The sequence below is a fragment of the Pteropus medius genome, unplaced genomic scaffold (assembly GCF_902729225.1).
Source record: "Pteropus medius unplaced genomic scaffold, Ma_sr-lr_union100, whole genome shotgun sequence".
Lineage (NCBI taxonomy): Eukaryota > Metazoa > Chordata > Mammalia > Chiroptera > Pteropodidae > Pteropus > Pteropus medius.
Genome location: NW_024340692.1, coordinates 3,084,383 through 3,102,215, shown reverse-complemented (window position 1 = coordinate 3,102,215; position 17,833 = coordinate 3,084,383). Strand labels below are relative to the sequence as shown.

The following is a 17,833-nucleotide window of genomic DNA, read 5'->3' as shown; positions in this document are numbered from 1 at the left end:
TACTTGAACATTCATTTGTAGATGAGTATTTGGGTTATTTTATTTTATTTTTTTTGCTGCTATGAATAATGGTGCAATTGACATTTTTGTACATGATTCTTGGTATACATGTACGTGCATTTTTGTGGAATGGAAGTCCTGGATTTAAAATGTTACTTTCACAAAATACCGATAACTTATTTTTCAAAGTGGTTTTAATCAATTTTATTCCTGCCAGCAATGTATGAGATCTGATTGATTCTCATTCTCCTCAACAATAGGTATTGTCAGACTTCTTTGTTGATGATTGAATTAATATAAAATAATTTTATTTTGATCTTCATGTGCAAATCACTGATTAAGCATATCTTCAAATGATTACTAGCCCTCCTTCAAAATGTCTATTTATGTCTTTTATCGATTCTTCTATTGGATTTTTAAAATTTATTTGTAAAAGTTTTTTTATGTTCTTGATATTAATCTCTAGTAGTTAAAGGTATGGCATATATCTTACCTCACTGTGAATCTTTTCATTTTCATTAAGATATCATTAGATGAACAGAAAATTTTAATTAGACAAATTAATATTTTATAGTTAATGCTTTGGTATCTTATTAAAAAAAAATCCTTCTCTATCCCAAAGATAGAAATATTTGCACCTCATTTTTCCTTAAAAAGATTTAAAGCTTTGCTCATGTCATTTATATCATAATTAATTTGGAATTGTGTTTTGTGTGTGGAATAAGATAAGGATCCATTTTTATTAATCGATTTTTCTCTAAATAGTAACCAGTTTTTCCAGCTCAACCTGTTGAACGATCCCCTTTTATCCTGTTTAGCGGTGGGCTACCTGTCTCATATACTCTTGTTCAATATATTTGTGAATTTCTTTCTGATTCTATATTCATTTCTATACAATGTCACACTGTCTTAATTAGTATAGCTTCGTAATAAGTCTTTATATTTGATAGTCTCTTACTTTCTTATCATTTTTTAAAGTGTCTTGGCTATATTGTGGACTAACACTTAAATTTAACTTCTAGGATAATTTTTAAAGTTTCATGAAAAAAAGTTGAAATTTTTCATAAACAGTTTTACTGAAGTGTAACATACAAATAGTAAGGTGTACAAACCCTAAGTGTAACATTTCACGAAGTGAACACATCCATATAAATATCACTCAGATCAAGATATAGACTATTACCAGTGTCCAACAAACTTCGTAATCAGTAGCTGCACCCACAAAGGTAACTACTAGTTTGGCTTCTGTCATCTATTTGTCTTGCTTATTTTTGAACCTTCCAGTAGTATTTAAACACTGTGTTTGCTCTCTTCTCACTGTGTGTGTCTTCTGCGTGTGTGTGTGTGTGTGTGTGTGTTTGGTAGTTATTCTTTATCACATTAAGGAAGGTCCCATCTATTTGCAGTTTGATGAAAGGTTTTTGTGAACAAGTTTTAGGTATATATAAAGCATCTTTTAAGATTATACTAAGGATTTTCTCATCTATTCTGTTAACATGATGAATTACACTGATTAATTTTCAATTATCAATTCAATTTTGCATTCCTGAAATAAATCTAACTTCATTGTAATATTTTATTATTTTCATATATTGCTGAATTCAGTTTGCTAATATTTTGGTTAGGATTTTTACATCTATACTGGTGAGGGATTTTGGGCTGTAGTTTTCCTTTCTTGAATGTTTCCTGTTTGATTTTGATGTCAAAGTGATGCTGGTATCCTAATACAAATTGAAAAATTCTCTCTTTTTCACTTAACTAGGAGAATTTGTGTAGGATATATTAATTTTTGCTTAATAATAAACACCGAAAGCCTTCCTTCTTACATAAGGAACAGGTCACTTCTATTCAGTACCATACTGGAGATCTAACTAGTACAATAAGGCAAGAAACAAAATCATACCAATTAGAAACAGGGAAGTAAAACTTTACTGAATCTATGATAAAGCTCCTAGAAATAGTTGAGTAAATTTAGCAGTGTTGCAAGATACAACATCAATTTACAAAAGTCAGTTGTATTTCTAAATACTTGTAACAAATAATTAGAAATTTAAATTTAAAAAGAGTACTCTTTATAATAACATCTCAGCCTATGAAATAATTAAGGATAAATTTGACAAAATATGCACCAGATCTATACACTGAAAAATACAAAATATAGCAGAGTGAAATTAAAAGACATACATAAATGGACAGTTATGCCAAATTCATGAATCAGAAGATGCAGTATTGTTAATGATGTTGTCTCATCAAATTGATCTATTATGTAATCTCAATTAAAATTTTAGGAGGCTGTGTATGGTTTCTTTTAGAAAAATATAAGCCAGTTCTGAAATTTATGGGGATATGCAAGGGACCTCAAAGAGCAAAATCAAGTTTCATTAAAAAAAAGTTTTGGAGGACTTAAACTACCTGATTTTGAGACATATTTGTCAAGCTAAAAAAAATTAAGGTAGTGTGGTATTGGCATAATAATTACAAAATAATCAGTAGAACAGATAAGGGCCTGAAAAATAGCCACTCATATATGTCACTTGATAGTAACTTGAACTGAGGGTAGTATAAGTCACTTTATTCTCTTTCAAAAATGTTTCGTATATCTATGTTCCATTGCTATAGAAATGTTTGTATTAGCTTGTTAATTTTACAAATAAGCATTCAGTTAGAAATATTTCTAATTTCCTTTGTAATTTTTATTTTGCTTCTTTGGTTATTTGGAAGTGTGTTGTTTACTTTTGAAATATTTGGGGTTTTTACCTCTATATATTATTTTTTAATATTTTTTACAATATTTGCCCTTTTTATTAAATTTATTGTGATGACATTGGTTAATAAAATTATATAAGTTTCTAGTGTACAATTTAATAATATGTTATATGTATGTATATTGCAGTGTGTGTTCACCACCCAGAGTCACATTTCCTTCCATCATAATATCTTTGACCCCCTTTACCTTTATCTACCTCTCACTCTTTCCCCTTTTTCTCTAGTAACCTCTAAACTGTTATCTGTGTCTATGAATTTTTGTTTCTCTTGTTTGTTTGTTGCTTTCAGCTTTATATCCCACATATAAGTGAAATCATATGGTTATCAACCTTTTCTGTATGACTTATTTCACTTAGCGTGATAATCTCAAGATCTACCCAAGTCATCGCAGATGGCAGTATTTTCTCTTTTCTTATGGCTGATTAGTATTCCATTGTATATATGTACCACATCTTCTTTGTTCAGTCATCTGTGGAAGGGCACTTTTGTTGTTTCCATGTCTTAGCCACTGTGAATAATGCTGCAATAAACATCGGGGCACATATCTTTACGAATAAATGTTTTCAAATTTTTTGGGTAGATACTCAGAAGAGGGATTGCTGGGTCATATGGGTATTCCTTTTCTTAATTTTTTTGAGGAATATCCATACTGTTTTTCATAGTGGCTGTTCCTTCTTCCTCACAACATCTCCAACACTTTATTATTACTTGTCCTGTTGATAATAGCTATTCTAACAAGTGTGATATGCTATCTTATTGTGGTTTTGATTTGTGTTTCTTTAATAGCTAGTGAAGCTGAGCATCTTTTCATATGTCTACTGGCTACTTCTCTTGGGAGAAGGGTCTCTTCAAGTCCTCTGCTCATTGTTAAATTAGATTGATTGTTTTTTGTTCTTGAGTTGTATGAGTTCTTTATATATTTTGGATATTAGGCCCTTATTAGAGACATTGTTTGCAAATTCACTTCTAATATACTTTTATTGTGGTCAGAGTAGCCCAGCTTGTGGTTTTGGTGAATGTAGTATGTGTACCTGAAAATAATTTGTATTATGCATCTATTGGGTCAAATGTTCCTTAAATATCAATATTAATTATGTCATTGTGGTTAACAGTGTTCAGATCTTCTGTCTTTAATGATTTTGTGTTTAGTTTTTTAAATCAGTTTTTCTATCAGACAGATGTTAAAATCTCCCAGTATGATTGTAGATTTTTCTGTTTTTTCCTTTATTTTTAGCAATTTTTGCTTCATGTACTATAAAACTATTTTATTAGTGGCATACATATTGATAATTGTCATTTCTTTCTGATTAATCAAACTTTGTCATTATAAAATGTCTTTATTAATAGTAGTGATATTCTGTTGACTTGAAGTCCAATTTTATGATATTAATATAGCCAATTAGTGTCTTTATTTTATTATTTATTTATTCATTTATTTTTCTAGGTGAGGTAATCCTTGGTTGACCTTACAGATTGCAAGGACCTTGTCAGTTTATAATCTCTTTTTTTTTTTTTTTAATTTTTACGCCTATGCACCTGGTCTTCCTAGGTGGTCTCCCATCCACGTATTAACTAGGCCCGACCCTGCTTAGCTTCTGAAATCAGACGGGATGGGCTTGTGCAGGATAGCATGGCGGTAGACCAATTAGTATCTTTAATGGTTACATTTTGCATATATACCTTTACCCATCCTTTTAATTTTCACCTATAAGTATCTTTAATTTTAGGTGTACATATTTAGGTCCTGTGTTTTTATTCATTGTGACAATTTCGTCCTTCTCATTGCATTATTGATCCATTTAAATTTAATTCAGTTGGCTTTAGGTGTATCATCTTACTATTTGTTTTCTGTTTGTCCCATTTTTTGTTCCTCTGTCTCTCTTTTCCTTCCTTCCTTTGGGTTAATAGACTGTAAATTTTTAAAAACAATTTTAAAATTTCACTTTTCTGCCTTCTGAACTCCACTGTTTCTGATAAGTCAGCTGGAATTTGTTTCATTGTTAACTTAAATATGCCAGTTTTGTCTGGATTTCTCCCCTCCCCCTATTATTTTACCTTTGGTTTTAAGAATTTTAACTATGATGTTCCCAAGTATAGTTTTAATTGTAGGCGTCCTTTTTGCAATTTGATGAGCATCTTTATTTTTGTAATATATGTATATATATACACATATATATATTACCAGTTTGGGAAATATTTTGACATTTCCTCAACATTTTTCTGACACTTCTCTCTTTTTCTCCTTTTGAGATTCTATTTCATTTATATTAGACTTTTCAGTGTTGTCTCAAAGATTAAAAGATTTCTTCAATCTTTTATGTTCTTCAGGTTTGATAATTTCTATTAATTTTTATTCAAGTTAACTGACACTTTTGTTATCTCCAATTTGCTCTTAAGTTTCTTTCTGTGAATATTCTTCAAATATTGTATGTTGTTCATACCTTGCAACATATTTTTCTTTAGATTCTTGTTATAATAGTTAAAATAGATCCTTAAAATCATTACATTTACTCAGAAGAGTAAAATTTCTCAATGAATATTCTTTTTTAATAACGTTAACGATAATGTCTTATAGGGTAAAAACAGATAGGATTAATATGTAAGACAATAGTAAAAACGGGTGAGGAGCTAAGGAGTTAGAGTGTTATTGTTATAATAACTGTTACAATAGTTAAAATAGATCCTTAAAATCATTGCATCTTCTTGGGTTTTGATGACTAGTGGTTTTCCTTTGCTTTTGAATATGGGTCATATATTAAAGTTTCCTCTAAGTCTAATAAATTAGGATTACATAGTGTACATAGTAACATATTTTAGAGAGACTGTTTTTGTTGTATTACTCATGTAAGTGCTGAAGTCTTCTTTCCTTCCTTCCTTCCTTCCTTTCTTCCTTTCTTCCTTCCTTCCTTCCTTCCTTCCTTCCTTCCTTCCTTCCTTCCTTCCTGCCTGCCTGCCTGCCTGCCTGCCTGCCTTTCTTTCCTTTCGTCACAATTTAACTAGGTTAGACTTGAACTTCAAGCCCTGTTTCCCTTCTGGTGAGTACACTGAAATTGCTTTTAAGTTCTTTTAACCTTATCTATATTGCTTGGAGGTTTGCCTAATGCATGTATACTTCAGTTATCAGTCATAGTTTTGGCTCTCACCTTTCTAGAATTTTCCCTCTTTCTAGCTGCAGTGAGAGACATGAACTTTGTTCTTCAAGCCAGTTAGACTGCAAATTTCTGTGAATTTTATCCTCCTCAATTGTGTCTGTTATGGGCCTCTGTCAGGTAAAAATCTATAAATATGGGAGACTTATTTAATATTGTTTTGTTTTCTAAGTATCAATTCTTGTTCAGATTCTTTTTGCACTTGATCATTCTGTTACCTTCACCTAGCTGAGTTCATATTTTACTAAGAGTTTAAATAGTTATATGCAGGAGGCTTAATCTGATAGGATCTACTCAGCTACTATTATAAGTGGAACTTCCCAGCCTTTGACTTTTTAAAGTGTGATTTTACTTTTTATCATTTCTAAACAATGCAAGGAACTTAATAACACTGTAACTCCTTAGTCTCCTTACCTGTTTTTGCTATTGCCTTACATATTAATCCTACCTATGTTTTTACCCTATAAGACATTATCGTTAATGTTATTAAAAAAAGAATATTCATTGAGAAATTTTACTCTTCTGAGTGCTCTTTTCTGGAATTCTGTGTTTCCCTTAAGATCTTTTGCCTTTTGCATTAATTACTCTCTTAGTATTTCTTTTAGTGAGATTCTGCTCACAATGGAATCCCTCAGTTTATATTTACTGGAGAATGTCTTTTTGCCTTCATTTCTGAGTAGTATTTTCCAAGTGGTTAGAATTACAGATTGGTAATTATTTTCTGTCATCTTTTAAAGATTATATACATTGTCTTCTCCATTTTGAATTGTGAAGTCATCTTTCTTTTCCTTGCTCTTTTGAAGGTAATGTACCCTTTCTCTGATTAATTTTTCTATTTTCTCTTTATTTTTGGTTTTCAGCAGTTTTTTATATGATTTGTTTAAGTGTAGTGGTGTTTCTGTTAATTTGTGTTTTTGAGTTTATAAAGTTTTTCTTCTAGCTGTGGCTTTATGGTTTTCTTTATTCTTGAAAAATTTCTTGCTAAAAATCTCTTCAAATATGCTTCTGTACATTTTTTCTCTCCTATCCTTGGGATATTTCAGTTACACACATATTAGTCCTTTGAAGCATGTTCCATATATCTTTTGTCTCTTTTATATTTTCAAAGGTTTTTTTCTTTTTGCTTCAACCTTGATGTTTTCTTCAGTTTACTCATTCTCCTTTCTGTTGTGGGTAATCTGATGTTGTGCTCATCTACTAAATGCTTGTGTAGAATATGTATTCTACTTTTACTGGGTGGAGTATTCTAAATGTGTTAGGTGTAATCCGCTTGTAGTGATTTTTGAATCTTTTATATCCTTGCCGATTTTTGTCTAATTGTTCTATTTTTGTTTATCTATTTCTGTCTTCAATTTTGTATATTTTTGCTTAACATATTTTGGAGCTCTGCTTAGGTGCATATATATCTATAATTATATCTTCTTAAGGAATTCACTCTTTTATCATTATGAAATGTCCTCTATAGTGAGAGTTTTTGCCTTAAGTCTATTTGATCTGATTTATTTATTTTATTTAAAATTTTCTCCCAGTTTTATTGAGATATAATTAACGTATAAAACTATATTAGTTTAAGATGTACAACGTACATCTTAATGATTTCACATATGTGTCTATTTCAAAAAATGATTACCACACAATAAGTTAAAATGCATTATCTCACATAGTCACAATTTTTTTTTTTGATGAGAACTTTTAAGATTCACTCTTAGCAATTTTAAAGATGCAATATAGTATTTTTAACGGTATTCACCATGCTGTATGTTAACATCTGCAGAACTTTAATGATCTTATAACTGGAAATCTGTATCATTTAACCACTTTTACTTGTTTCCCCCAAGCCCCCGCCACCCAGTTCCTGCACCCAACAATCTGTTCTCTGTTTCTTTGTGTTTTTTTTTTCCTTAGATTCCACATATAAGTGATCTCATTCAGTGTTCATCTTTCTCTGACTTATTTCACTTAGCGTAATGCCCTCAAGGTCCATTCATGTTGTGGCAAATGGCAGGATTTCCTTCTTTCATGTGATTGAATAATATTCTGTTGTGTATGTGTGTATATACCACATTTTCTTTATCCATTTATTGTCATTGGACAATTAGGTTGTATCGATGTATTGACTGTTATAAATAATGCTGCAATAAACATGAAATTATAGATGTCTTTTTGAGATAGTGATTTCATTTCCTTCAGATATATACCCAGGAGTGTAATTGCTGGATTGTATGGTAGTTCTGTTTTTACCTCTGTACTCTTTTCTATAATAGCTTTACTAATTTACATTCTCACCAGCAGTGCACAAGGGCTCTCTTTTCTCCATATCTCCACCATCATTTGTTATTTCTTGTCTTTTTGATAATAGCCATTCTAACAGGTGTGATGTGATCTCTCATGTGGTTTTGATTTTCATTTTCCTAATGATTAGTGATGTTGAGTGCCTTTTTGTATACCTTTTCATGTTGGCCATCTGTATGTCTTCTTTGGAAAAATGTCTCTTCCAAATCTGCTCTTTTTTTAAATCAGATTTTTTATTTTGGCTATTGAGTTGTATGAGTTCTTTATGTATTTTTAGATATTAACATCTTGTCACATATATGATTTGCACATATTTTCTCCCATTCTATAGGTTGCCTTTTCATTTTGTTGATGGTTTCATTTGCTGTTCAGAAACTTTTTAGTTCAATATAGTCTCACTTGTTTATTTTTGCTTTTGTCACCTTTCTTTTGGTGTCAAATCCAAAAAATTGTTGCATAGACTGATATCAAAGATTTACCATCTATGTTCTAGGAGATTTGTAGTTTCAAGTACTTTCTTTAAATCTTTAATCCATTTTGAGTTGATTTTTATGTATGGTAGAAGATAATGGTTTACTTTCTTTTACATGTGGCTGTCCAGTTTTTCCAACACCATTTACTGAAGATACTGTCCTTACCCCATTGTATGTTTTGGTTCCTTTGTTATAATTAATTGACCATATATAAATTGACAACGTTTCTAGGTAGAGTATTCTTGGTTGGCACTTTTTCACTTACCACTTTCAAAAATCATGTCACTCCCTTCTGGCCTGAAAAGTTTCTGCTGAAAAATCTGCTGATGGTCTAATGTTTTTTCCCTTATATATAACAAGTTACTTTTCTACTGCTACTTTTAAGATTCCTTGTTTTTAACTTTTCAGTATTTAATTATAATGTGTCTTGGTGTGACTGTTTTTGCAATTATCTAATTTGGAACTCTCTGGGCTTGCTGGATCTAGATGTCTATTTCCTTCCCTAGGTTAGTTAAGTTTTCAGTCATTATTTCTTGAAATAAGCTTTCTGTTCTTTTCTTTCCTCTTTCTCCTTCTGGAAACACTGTAATGTGGATTTGGATAACTTAAGGGATTTTATAAGTCTCTTAAGCTATCTTTTCTCTTTTTCATTTTTTTCCTTTTGCTCCTCTGATTGGATCAACTCCACTGCCCTGCCTATGAGTTCACTTATTTTTTATTTTTCTTCATGTAGTCTGCTGTTGAACCCCTCTAGTGTGTTTTTCACTTCAATTATTGTGTTCTTCCATCTGTGATTTTTGTTTGGTACTCTTTACTATTTTCCATTTCTTTGTTAAAATTCCCACTTTGTTTATGCTTTGTTCTTATGTTAGTAAGCATCTTTATGGCCATTATTTTGAATTCTTCATCAGATAAATCATTTAACCCCTTTAATTAAGGTCTGTTCTGGGGTTTTAACTTGTCTTTTTTTGGAGTATATTTCTTTGTTTTTTTACTTTTCTCGACTCTCTGTGTTAGTTTCAATGCATTTAGATAAAACAGACACCTCTCCCAGAGTTGTAGGGTGGTATCATGTACGAGATGAAAGTTACCATTCAGCCATGCACTAGCTCCTGATTTTCTCTTAAACTTTTGTGATTGTCTAAGCAAACTTCTTTGTTATTTGTGGCTCCAGTAGTTGAGGGTGTGCTAAGATCTGTCCATCTGCCATAGCGGGGATCTTAGTCAGCGTTTAAATACAGGCTGATTGGAAGCTGATCCCTCAGACAGCAGCTTTTAAAGTATGCAAATAGACCTCTTTCAGGGAAAGACTGGTAGGTGGGCATTTTTTTCTGCTCCCTTTGCACTGAGCCCTGGAAAGATAGCCAATTAAGAACTGTTTCATTTTTTGCTACAGTTCATTGACCCATAAACACAAGCCCCACAGGCCACCAGAACCAGGCTATCACCTGATGTGTCCTCTGGGTGATAATCACAAAACCCAGAGTACCAGATATGTGTATAGCTCCTTCTGGGGATATATCACTGACCTAGAGTAAAGTAGAGGGAGAGTTCTGAGATGACGCTCACAGGCTTCCTGGTCTCTGAAGAGAACTGTGTGTTAAATTAAAAGCATGACTCTAAGACAGCGTCTCTTAAGATATGCAAATAAACCTCTTTCAGGGAAAAACTGGGAGTTGGGTGTTTCTGACTGCTGCCTCAGTGCTGAGCCCTGGGGGAATAGTGGGTTGAAAATTGGTTTTCTTTGCTGCAGTCCTATTGGACCTGTGAATGAAAGCCTTGCTGGCCATCAGAGCCATGTGATCAAAGGGTGTGTCCCCTGGCCTGCAGCCACAAAACCTGGGGTGCCTGACATGTCTGCAGTCTCCTTTCAGGGAGACTGGTGACCTGGAGTAGGATAGAGGAAAAGTGCAAAGATGGCACCCACTGTACTGATGACTTGTACTCACACAGCTACAGAAACCCTATCTGGCGGTAGATGTGGCTCCTGGGATCCGATGTGGGCAAAGAGGGACTAAGGCAGCTGGCGTCTTATATAGCCACAGAGACCTTGGATGTCACTGGCATAGTTCCTGGGTTTCAGTAGGAAGGGGATGGTGGTGCAGATGGAGGGACTCAGGCTGCTGATATCAACTAATGTGGAACCCTGTGGGGCGAAACCTGGTGAGATCTGCAGGGGTCCTTGATGGATATGGGAGACATTGGCTTTATCAGTGGTGAACGTTGATGAGTCTGTCTGCAGAGCAGGGCTCTGTGAACTATCCATCACTCCTGTTGCCTGTCTGCTAATAATAGCTTCCGCTTTTTTTTCTTGTGCCTAGATGGCTCTCAGCTTTGCTGGTCTGGGTAGGGTGAAACTGAAGCAGGATCTCTGTGTAGTGCTCTGAGAGGCTATAGAAGTTGGTTGTTCACCTTGCTTTTCTTTCCTGGTGAGGGGAACTCTTTCTAGCTGGAAAGTTCCTTCTTGGTGCTGAAAAATGCCAACTTAGGGGATGGGATGATGTGGGCAAAATAAAGTTATCTTCCTTCTTCTTTTTTCTTAGTTTTTTTTTTGTTGTTGTTGCTGATACTTATGAAATGTACTCTAGTGGTGTCTCAGAGTTCTTTTGTTCACAGAGAGCTGTCAACTTGTTAATCTCTGTGGGAGACAGGGAAGCTAGGTTCTCCTGTGTTGCCTTTTTTTTTTCTCACCAGAATTGTTGCTTCTTTTTAACAAATGCATTTTTGTGTACTAAGTTACTCATAGTATTAACCAGGTTACTCTGCTGGAGTATTAGTTTCAAGGAGAAGGAAAGTACTTAAGCCATGAAAAGCATTTGTCTTTCAGCTTGGAATTTATATGTATATTTTGCTTAGCCATATTTCTCCCACAGTTTAGCTGAGTATGTTCCTCCTCCTCTGTGGCACAGTTTGAAATGTGATGTATTTGTTTCTAGGAATTATATGTGCCCTTTGAGCCTGTCAGATTGGTTGACTTTTCTCAAAATCTACCTTGTCTTTTCTAAATCTGAATTGATTTAATTATAGAGTGCCATTTGCTGTTCTCTTGAGTTTGATCATTAGATTCATTATGGGATAGTTAAGACAGAGATTGTTAATTATAATAAATATATGCATAAATATATAAAATGTAGTTATATGTTTTTCGTAAATATTAAGTGCAAGAATGGCATATGACATACTAGATACAGCTGTCAAGTAAATGTTTTCAGGTCTGATCATTTTAGTTTTTATATTCAACTGAGGAATTTCAGGCTGAGGCAATGAAAGAAAAAACTCAAAATAATTTTCTACCCCAATCCTATATAACTTGACTTTGAAAATGAGATGAATGAATATTAGTTAGATATTATTAAGCATGTTTCCCTGAATTTTGGCATAGCTAGTGAGATGACCTTAAAATATATACATTTTACGGACTGACTAAATAATGGCTCTTCTCTTATGCGGAATACTGGTATAGATATTCAAAGATAGGAATTTTGAATTGAAAGTTGGTTTTTTATGTATTAAGGACATTCTCTTTAAAATTTCATAGCAAAATACAGTAATCATACTATTAATAAAACTATTGATATATCTAAACTTATTTTACAAATAGTTATTGATATTCTGCCATGTGTTAGGGACTGTTCTTGGTGATGGAATATCTTCAGGGAACAAAACAAGGTCTTTGCACTCAAAGAGCATACATTCAAGTCAGAGAGTCACCATCAGTAAGTGTTAATAAATAAGTGTTGTGAAGAAAAGTAATGCAGTGTGAGACAGAGCATAATAGAGAATGGTGGTGCTATTTAATATATGGTGGTGAGAAAAAGCTACTCTGATCAAGTGACATTTAAGAAGAAAACTGGAAGCAAACCATTTAGGTATGTAAGAGAAGACCAATACCAGCAGAAGGATCGACAAGGGCAAAGGTCATGAAGCAGGATTTTTAGCAAGGAGACCAATGGGGTAGATCCAAGAGAGCTATGGGGAGAAGAATGATAGTGACCTCAGAGAGGCAGATGAAGGGTCAGCTCTCCTAGGGCCTTGTTAAATCACCATAAGAACATAGGCTTTACTCTAAGATGGAAAACCCTTGGTGTGTTTTAATTAGAAGAATTACATGGAACCTAGTGTGTTTTAATCAGAAGAGTGATAAGATCTTACTTAATGTTTTAAAATGATCATTCTGGTTGCAATGCTAAGACGAGACTATAGGAAGGCAAAGATGGGAGCAGGGAGACAAGTTTAATAGTCCAAGTGAAACTCAATGGGTGCTTATATTTGGTTGTGAGACATAGTTTGATTTTGGAAATCATTCAAAGGTAGTGCCCACAGGTTTGAAGATGGGAATAAGGGAAGATGTGAAGTATGAGAATAAGGGAAGAATTAAAAATGAATCCAGGATTTCCAGGCCTAACTACCTGGATGAATGGATTTGCTATTTTCTGAGACAAGAAAGAGTACCTAGCATTTCTACTTACAGGAAGAAGGAGGACACTGAAGTTATATAGAGAGAATTGGAAGTTTTGAATTAGAAAAATAGTAAAAGGAATTGAGAGAAATGGATGACTCAAGATTCCCACCAATTAGTAATACATTTTTATTATGTCAATATTATAACTCTTCTTCAGGATTCAGTCTAACTAGACTCACCTTTTCATCCATCAGTTCTTTCATCCATCCATCCATTCATTTATTCATGTATTATTAAGTTATATAGTCAATATTAAATTCCCACTGTATAGATGGGTGTGCAGAGAGGAAAATAATTATTGTAGAATATGCTATAATGGAAGTATGAAAAAAGTATGAGCTTTGTGGAGAGAAGCTTTGCAGGAAGCATGTGCGTGGAGAGGAGGGGGGTTGCCAAAGCTTTCAGAGAAGGCGAAATACCTCAATTTGAAAATTATTTAGGAATGCGTAGCTTCTTTTTGGAAGTTAATTAGCATAGGCCTAGAGGTGAGAAAGTGTGTGGTACATCCTGGATATTGAGAATAGCCTGGTTAAGTGCTTCTTAGATTTTTAATATGCATCCAAGTTACCTGGAATGGGAGGTTGTTTAAAAACAGATTCTGATTCAGTAGGTAGGTTGGACTGGAGTCTGAGATTCTGCATATCTTTTATGTTCTCAAATGATACTATTATTGCTGGTCCAGGGATCACCCTTTGATTAATAAGAGACTAAGAAGACAAGTGGATTATACAGTTGAGGGGAAATGGTATGAAGATTTTATTCTTTCTTCCATTTTAGAAGTCTATATCAGGACTTCTCTGTGCATGATTCTTGGTGGGGTAGGGGTGGATATTTACAGAGTAATAGATAACATAAATTCTGGAATTTGATACCCTTATCTGTTACCTTGAACAAGTTACTTAACTTGAGAGAAGTTAAGTTTCAGTTTCATCATTTGTAAAGTGAGTATTATAATAGTTCCTACCCCATTATAGTTTTATGAAGATTACGTGCATTATGGGCATTTAGTTAGCTTTTAATAATATTATCTAAAAATCTTCTTAGGTCATGTTAATAAATTCGGGTTTTTTTTTTCTTGTATTGGTGGTGATTTATCTTCTCTTTTTCCTGATCTCACTTATAATCAGAATTATTGGTGAGCTGACAGTCTTTGCCATAGAAAAGGGCAAAACTAATTGGTTCATATGGGATTGAAACCTGTGACCTTTGATTTCTTAGCACCCTGCTCTTAACTAGCTGAATTCTGAATGACTGCCTATACTTATTTCAGAGTGCTTGTTTATCTTTTTCATGCAGAGGTACCATTTCTTGCCTTGGAGGAATGTCTTGCAGTAGAGGACAGAGAGAAACCTAAGTCTTAAAATTACTGTATTTGTCTGTGAAGGAGATATATACTCCATGTGGCTAACAACTGACCTCAGATTGGAGTTTTGGATTTTGATCACAGGCTTGTTTATTTGTATTTCTTTTCACAGATACTTTATTCATTCCTTTTTAAGTGGCAGATATCTGTCTTTCCGTAGGCTGTTTTCCCTTACGTTCACACTTTCTTCTCATAAATTTTTATTACTAAATATTTGAAATCTACAAAAGAAAAAATGCACTGTCTGTGGACCCACCAGTAACTATCGCCAGTTCTTTTTTTGTTTGTTTGTTTTTCCCAAAGAGTTTATTTGGGCAGACCAGGGGACAGGGAGTCCCTGCAACTAAAGGAAGGTGTTGGGCTTCTTTGTGGTGAAGCTTGGCTTGTGCTGGTGACAAAGGACCTGGTGAGCCAGGGGGAACTTGATCTTGGAGTCATGGAACTGCTTTATGGCCGGTGGGCAGCACTTGCTGGCTGCAATCTCCTCCACCTTCATGATCTGGATTGAGTGGACACGGGCACGGTGCCAGGCCCCCATATCTCAGTAGCACTAAGTGACGGCGCCTGCAGTGGTAAGGTCACGGTATTCTGGATACATCTTGTGGGTGCCCCTTAGGGAGTCGTAGTGCAGCCTGATGCCAAAGTTCTTCACCCACGGGGGGTATTTTTCAAACACCTGTCCACAGTAGACAATTTCCCCTGAAGACTTCTTCATTATCTTCTGCTAAGACACAAAGTACCAGAAGCGAGACTTGGTGACATGGTTAGGCTTGATGATGCGCACGCGGTAGAGGGGTGGCGTGTGGTACTTGAGGGTGAGCAGGCAGCACCTCTTCACCTTGTATTCTCGCAGCAGGCCCGAGGCCTTCATAGCTCTCCCTCTGTGTTCGCTGCCACCCACAAAAGGCTATCGCCAGTACTCTTGATGCTACCTGTATCCTCCATGATCCCATCTTCCTTCCTTTCTTATTACTTAAAGGTAATAACTCTCTTGAATATTGTGTTTATTAATTTCTATTAATTCTTGCCTATTAAAACTGCTTTCTTAAATAATATATTATTTAGTATTGCTTTTATTGCAACCTTAAAATACCTTATATCTTCCATATATATCGTGTTCTGGGACTTGTTTTTTTGTTTTATTTTAACTTTACTTTTGTAAGATTACTCATTGCTGTTCAGTGTAGCTATAATTCTTTTCCTGTTCTGTGCAACAGTTTATTGCATGAATAAGCTATAATTTGTTGATCTACTCTTTGCCAATGAACTTTTTTTTTTAGCTATAGGAATTTTTACACAGTTGCTATGAACTTTCTAGTATATGTCTCCTGGCACACATATGCAAGACTTTTTCTAGGATATATTGCTAAGAGTGAAATTGCCTGTCATGAATATGCAAATATTTAGGCTTACAAGAAATGCCAAATTGTTTGCCAAAGTGAGTGTCTAATATTATAGATTAAGAAGTTACATTCTTAAAAGGGATGAAATGATATCTCATTCTGATTTCATTTTCTATTTCTTTGATTTCTAATGAATTTGAGCATCTTATTTTTGTTATGTGAAATACCTGTTTATGTCTTTTGCCCTTTTTTTTTTATTAGAATGTTTGCTTTTTTGTTGAAATTCTTGATTTTGGATACTAATCATTTTTTTATATTATTTAAAATAATGTCAGCCTCTGTATTACATAAATCCCAAATCTCTGTGGCTTAAAATAATTTATTTTTTATTTACATAACTGTCCAATATGAGTATTGGATTTTCAACTTCCAAGTGGTGATTTAGAGATCTAGGCTCCTTTTATCTTTTGGATCCACTAGCTTTAAATATGGCTCCCAAAGTTATCCTGGAATCTTCTCTACTCCAACTAGCAAGAAGGGAATAAGGTCCTAGAGAATAACATTTAGGAAGTTTTTATGAATCAGGCTTGGAAGTGGTATATATCACTTACACTGGCATAGTATTGGCCATGACTTAATTATTTGGGCCATGTGCTATCTAATTGCAAAGAAGATTGGGAAATATGTGCCCCCAAATATTAGGAAGTAAGTATCCATTTCCAAAAAGAGGAAATAAGTTTAGAGATCAATCAGTGGTCTCAGCTATTGGTTATAATTGTTACAAATATCTTCTTGCCTGTGGTTTTTCTTCTCACTTATTCTATAAGTCTCTTTTGAAAAATGAAGTGTTAATTTTAATATAGTTGAATTTCTCAATATTTTTTCTTTTTAAAAATTTTATTTTATTAGTTTCAAGTATACAATACATTGGTTACACATTTATATAGTTTATAAAATAATCCCCCTAATTATTTCTTAAACTTGGCGCTTATTGCTTTGTTTAAGAAATCCTACCTTATCATGAACTCATATTTTCCTATATTTTTATCTAAAGTGTTATAGTTTTGACTTCCACATATGAGTCTTTAATCTATGTGGAATTGATTTTTGCTTGTGAAGAAAAGAATTCCATTTAATTTCTTAAAAACCTTTAGCTATTATTGTTCTTTTTCAGATGTGGTCACTTTGACTTTAAGTCTTCAAGCTTCTTACTGATTTAGCTTTTAGGCTTCTATCTCACATAAATCAAGATAAAAGGTATAATGGGCTTAGTTCTGGTGAATTCAAAGCAGATAGTGGTGGGAGGCAGTGTATTTGGGCATAGAGAGCGCTATTCGAGAGTTCTTTCCTGACATCTGTAGTTTGACGTTAGGGAAACTAGATCTTAGCCCTAGTACTTGGCCTCTCCTTCATCCAAGAGAGTCATGTGTGTGTTTAAAGTGTATGCAAAGTGAATAGAGAATCTATTTTTTACATAATTGGAATTGCACAGTATATAAATTTGTATCCTGCTGTACAATTACCATTTCATCATAATGTAATTATACATTTGGAAACATTTTTTTGACTGCCTAAAAATCTAACAGAAATGTATCATTTTTACCTAAATATTTTTCTACTCTGGGACATTAAACTTATTTCAAATATTTTTTGTTTCCTCTGAATTTGATGCTATGATTAACATTTGTGTAACTTTATTCTCATTTCTAGTTGTTTCTGTAGAATGAACTCTTAAAAGTAAAATTCTTATGTCAAAGATTATGAACCTAAGGCTTTTGAATATAGCAAACAAAGCTACATTGCAGAAAGATCATGCCAAATTATTTTCCCACAGCGTATAAAAGTGCCCACCTTTCATAACCTTGCGAGTGTTATTGCCATTTAAAAATAGCCTTGTTAATTCATTCTTTTTGTTTTTCATCTCTGGAAACTAGCGAAGTTTTTCAGTCTTACTTTTCACTTAGTTTTCTTTTGTAAATGTTCTA

General features: G+C 33.6%; 1 protein-coding gene and 1 pseudogene across 5 annotated transcripts in view; one reads left to right on the top strand and one right to left on the bottom strand.

Moving 5' to 3' along the window:
- CNTLN (centlein) overlaps nucleotides 1-17,833 on the top strand; it is a 255,643-nt gene that overhangs the window by 100,993 nt on the left and 136,817 nt on the right. The window lies entirely within an intron of this gene.
- On the bottom strand, nucleotides 14,834-15,376 carry LOC120609087 (60S ribosomal protein L18a-like; annotated as a pseudogene).